Genomic DNA, 6000 nt, shown 5'->3' on the forward strand with positions numbered 1-6000 from the left:
AGGAGGCAGGGTTACGCGAGCCTCAGCCAGTGCGTCTTCGCAGCAGTTTTATGATTGCTCAGCACAAGAAATACGTTACACACATACAGTTGTTGACAAAATACACTGTACATTATATACCTCAGCTAACTAAACTATGGAAATGTATAATATAATTCATATAGCAATACGGTCTCACTGCACAGCAGGCCAGCAGTTAGCCGAGTCCGCAATCCATGTTGAGGCACAATTGAGTGATGTGCCTCAACTGGCTGCTGATCACCGCACCGTCTCTTCTCAGTATTTGAACGGCAAATGTGAAAATTCAGCGATTTTGAATAAAAATAATCTAAAACTGGTGAAGTTAAATGGAAAATAACTTTATAGTATAATCACTGGATACATATAACAATTGAATTAATATTTTTTCTTTTTACATTTTTTTTCTTTCCACGATGGCAGGTGAGGCCCTGCCTCACCTGCCTCTAGTGACCGCACGTCACTGCTCTGTACATATCCTACCAAGTCAGACCTACACTGTTTCAATGTCCATTTTTCTGATGATGCAATTGTCGATGACTGAAGTGCTGATATCAACCCCCCCCCCCCTCTCCACATCCCAACCCCCGGATTGTAAATAATGTAAATAATTCAATGTATATACTCTGATGATTAACTTGTGTGATGACTGTATTATGATGATAGTATATATTTGTACCATGAATTGATTAACGTGGACCCCGACTTAAACAAGTTGAAAAACTTATTCGGGTGTTACCATTTAGTGGTCAATTGTACGGAATATGTACTGTACTGTGCAATCTACGAATAAAAGCTTCAATCAATCAAAAAAAAAAAAGGCTCTTATAAGTGAGAGGAGTTACCATTACCCACACCTTGCAGGGCTGTTGTAACTACAAGTTAGTCCTTAGCGGGCCTTTTTTAAAGCTACATTATTGTTTGAAGTGAGTTCTGGTGTGCACAACAGGAAACTGTTATTGCTGTATTGGCAAAGTAAACAGCAGCATTGTTTCCATTGAATCCAGCAATGGTCAGTTTATTTATCGAAAAAAACTGCAGTTATTATTAAAAAGTGAAAAACCAGGAAAACATTTTATTTTTTGTTCTCTTCTGGCTAAACACTAAAGTACTTTGTCTGCCCTTTCAAAATGATTAGTGGAGAAATGTATACTGTGGTATACTTCATGCTCGCCATAGTAACTCATTATTTAATAGCCCAACTCAACTGTCATTTTAAAAAAAGTAAAAGTGGACCATAGAACCAGAAATGTAAATGTGATATAGCATTAACTTAGTAACAAGATAATAAATAACTACAAAAGCATTGGGAGTTTCCAGACCTCCGCCAAAACCTATTTGCCAATAGTTAAGAATACTTAAAAAAAAAAAAATCCTGTATCCAGACAGTGATCCGGATCACCCCCAAACTCAGATCATTATTTCCTTGTCCCATTTCCGACATTTTCTTCATTTGTCATCACCGGCTATGTTGGTAACTCATGAATGGACAGACAGACAAACCCCTGTGAATGCATACCGTATTTTCCGGACCATAGGGTGCACTGGATTATAAGGCGCACTGCTGATGAATTTTCTGTTTTGATCTTTTTTCATATATAAGGCGCACCGGATTATAGGGCGCATTAAAGGAGTCTTTTTTTTTTTTTTTCTGAATGTAAAACACTTCCTTGTGGTCTACATAACATGTAATGGTGGTTCATTGGTCAACATGTTGCATAGATTATGTTTTACAGGTCATCTTCAAGCCGCTTTCTGACAGTTGCTTCCGGATGCGCCATTTTCTGGGCTGTCTTATTTACGTGGCTAACCTTCGGCAGCGTCTTCTCCCCGTCATCTTTGTTGTAGCGGTGTAGCGTGCAAGGACGGGAGTGGAAGTAGTGTCAAAAGATGGAGCTAACTGTTTTAATGACATTCAGACTTTACTTAAATCAATAAGGGAGCAGCATCTTCTCATCCATGGCTCACTAGTGCAACAACAACACCGGAAATGTGTCCCGTGAAAAACCGTGCAACCGGAACTCTCTAATAACTAAAGTTCCTTGGGTAAATAATGTAAACTCACTACACCGGTATGTTTTTGCGCTTTCATGGCGAGTTTATTGACGGATATAAGTAAGAACTTTACACTACTTTATATTAGAAAGGGCAACAGCAGAGAATGAATGTCCCATAACAAGAAGATAGAGAAAAAGAAGAAGCTTATCAACTACGGCGTCGGAACGGACTACAGAGGCGGACCCGCGCAATTTTTCAGGATTTATGCAGATCCCAAATACAGATCAGCAGGTACCAGAAGGTAAGACACGTTGCTTTTGCATAATATTGCGAAACAAAACGACAGATAATATGTCTTACCTTATACACACAACATAATAATAGTCGTATGTTGAAGCACATCAAGCTTCATAGCTTACCAAAGACGTACTAAAACATGTTGATAGATTTTTGAGCGCCGTGTGTAATGTTCTATATTTTCAATGGAACATATAACATGTTGGTGTTGTTTACTTGAGTCATATTGCCATCATAGTGCAGCCTACACTTATCTTTTATGTTTGACTGCCATCTACTGGTCACACTTATCATTACACCATGTACCAAATAAAATAGCTTCGAGGTGGGTAAGCTCAACCAAACGTATTCCTTACATTAAGCGCACCGGGTTATAAGGCGGACTGTCGAGTTTTGAGGAAAACATTTTTTTTTTAGTGCACCTTGTAGTCCGGAAAATATGGTAACCTTCTGGCAGAGGAAAACGATAGAGGGATAAATTAAATTGTCAAGTCCATGTGTGTTTGTTTGCTTCCAAACAGCTGCAAGAGTGTTCACTCGTTGCATCGAGCTCAGCACTTTGCATTTGTTATATAGCAGAATGAAATAAACAGAATTAACCTTTTGTCAGTCATCCACTGTCTTTGTTTCTGTAAGTGGAGGAGAGTTACACAATAATAATAATAATAAAAATTATATTAATAATAATAACAGTGATAATGCATTTTATTTGTAGCGGCTTTTTAACAGTCAAGATCATTAAACCATACAAACTATTCAAACACCAAAGAAATAATGGTAGTAAACTATTAAAACCCACATACAAAATTACTTCAAATTTGGTGCAGGTGTATCAGTCCTGAATGCTCAGGACAACAAGGCTCAAGGAACAACAATGAATTGTGAAGTGAATATATTCATATAAGCTACATTTAAACCAGTCTGTGTGGCACTGGGAGCAAGATGGGTAAAGTGTCTTGCCCAAGGACACAAGGGCAGTGACCAGGATGGCAGAGGCTGCAATTGAACCTGGAACCCTCAGGTTGCTGGCATGGCTGTCTACCGTCTAAGCCATGGCCCCCCAAGTCGACAATAATAATAGAAAAAAAAAGCATGACAAGTACTCTATTAAGTTAGTTGTGTTCTCTCTTTATGTGAAGAGGATCACCTCCCAGAAACACACAGTAATCCCTCTCTGCATTTGTAACACACAGCATCATGTGACAGGGGAACGCACAGTTTACTGTTTTAGGGTTAAGATACAGTGTAGGGTTGACCCGCTACCAATATTTTGGTACTGGTACCAAAATGTATTTCGATACCTTTTGATACTTTTCTAAATAAAGGGGACCACAATAAAATGGCATTATTGGCTCCATTTTCATAAAAAATATTATGATTCATTAAACATATGTGCTCATATACAATCAAAAGAACACTTTTGGCATTAAATAACATAGTGAACATAGTAGAACATGTATATTTTAGTAGTAAGGAAGCAAACGGGCTACAAAGGCTCCTAAGTTGGCTATGCAGTAACATGTTGTGTCATTTCCCATTCTATTACTTTGTCAAAATTATGAGGTACAAGCCGTACAAAATGGATTATTAATCTATTTGTTCATTTACTGTTAATATCTGCTTACTTTCTGTTTTAATATTTTTTATCTACACTTCTGTTAAAATGTAATGAGCACTTATTCTTCTGTTGTTTGTATACTTAACATTGTGGCAAATGCAAGAAACACAGCGTTGTTTCTCTCAGGTCTTTATTGTAAGACTGCCAACATGAGAATGAGAATAATACAAAATATGCACTTTAATAGTGTGCCCAAGAAGACACACAAACCACACCCATTCTGCTGAGTGTGAGCATGGTCCTAGTGCCCGCCACACAGCCCCCCCCCCCCGAACACCCAGACAGCAAGTTATGGGTGAAACTAAAACCTCTCAGGGGGCCTCACTCGCCTGCCGTAACGGCTACAATGTCCATCCTGCGGAGGAGCAGGTGTACCTTGTGGGGCAGAAGAGATATCAGGGCCCGGTGGAGGCGAAGAACATTCAACCCTAACAGATCTTGGGGGGGCGACCTCGGCGGGGGACTTGGCCCGGCAGTATTTCTTCACCTGCAACACAATGCGCCGGTTTAAGCCTGTCCAGAGAAACGCATTCCCTGCGCCCGCCCATATCCAGCACAAAGTTTTTAGGACCGCGTTCCAGCACCCTAAATGGGCCATCGTAAGGGGGTTGGAGGGGTGAACGGTGAGCGTCATGACGTACAAAGACAAAACGGGCAGACTTAAGCTCTGACGGCACAAACGACTTAGGGAAACAGTGGTGGACCGGGCCAGGAGCCAAGGACCCCCTCGACAAAAAGGGAAAAGGTCGCGGGGTGCAACCCTCAGGTAAAAATTCCCCTGAGACACGAAGTGGCTGACCGAACACTAATTCAGCGGGGGCCGCTGCGAGATCCTCTTTAGGGGCTGAGCGCAACCCGAGCATAACCCAAGGTAAACGGTCAACCCAATTGCTATCAACGAGCGCTGAACGCAATGCTGCCTTAAGCGACCGGTGAAAACGTTCACATAAGCCGTTAGCTTGGGGATGGTAGGCTGTAGTATGGTGCACCTGCACACCCAAGGACTGCGCCAACGCTGACCAAAGCTCCGACACAAACTGGGATCCCCTGTCCGAGTTGATATCGGACGGCGTGCCAAAACGCGCAACCCAAGCTGACAGAAACGCGCGAGCAACGTCTACAGAGGCAGTGGAGGAAAGAGGAACTGCTTCTGGCCATCTGGTAGTACGATCTACCATCGTGAGCAAGTGCGTATAACCTTGCGACGGAGGGAGGGGGCCAACTAAGTCCACGTGCACGTGGTCAAACCGCCTGACCGGAATCGGAAATGGTTCGAGGGCCGTCTTAGTGTGCTGGTGGACCTTGGCGCGCTGACATGCCACGCATGCGGCTGCCCACTGCCTAACATCCTTCCTAAGGCCAGGCCAAACAAACTTGGCACCAACCAACTTGACGGAAGCCCGAACGCCAGGGTGCGACAGGGAGTGTATTGCGTCAAAAACCCGGCGGCGCCAGTCTACTGGGACAACCGGCCGAGGGCGGCCAATGGAAACATCGCAGAGGAGGGCGGGACTGCCATCCTGAACCACCACCTCCTCGAGCACAAGCGCCGTACCTTCAGTTTTTAGTGCACGGATGTCGGGGTCGTCGGGCTGGTCAGCGGCCATTCCCGAAAAATCTAAACCGAGCTGCACGGGACACACGAGTACGCGTGAGAGACAGTCAGCCACAGGGTTGGCCTTACCGGCCACATGCTGAATGTTCGTAGTGAACTCGGAGATGGCCGACAAGTGACGCTGCTGACGGGCTGACCAAGGCTCTGTGACCTTTGACATGGCAAACGTCAGGGGTTTGTGGTCAACAAAAGCCGTGAAGGACCGACCTTCCAACAGAAAATGAAAATGGCGTGTTGCAAGATACAGTGCCAACAACTCTCGGTCAAATACACTATACTTCCGCTCGTTATCTCGCAGTTTACGACTGAAGAACGCAAGGGGCTGCCATACATTCGCCACCCGCTGCTCAACCACAGCACCCACGGCGACATCAGACGCGTCCGTTGTCAAAGCCACGGGTGCCGTGGAAACAGGGTGGGCGAGGAGAGCAGCCTCTGCGAGCGCGGATTTAGC

This window comes from Nerophis lumbriciformis, linkage group LG35 (assembly GCF_033978685.3).
Source record: "Nerophis lumbriciformis linkage group LG35, RoL_Nlum_v2.1, whole genome shotgun sequence".
Classification (NCBI taxonomy): Eukaryota; Metazoa; Chordata; class Actinopteri; order Syngnathiformes; family Syngnathidae; genus Nerophis; species Nerophis lumbriciformis.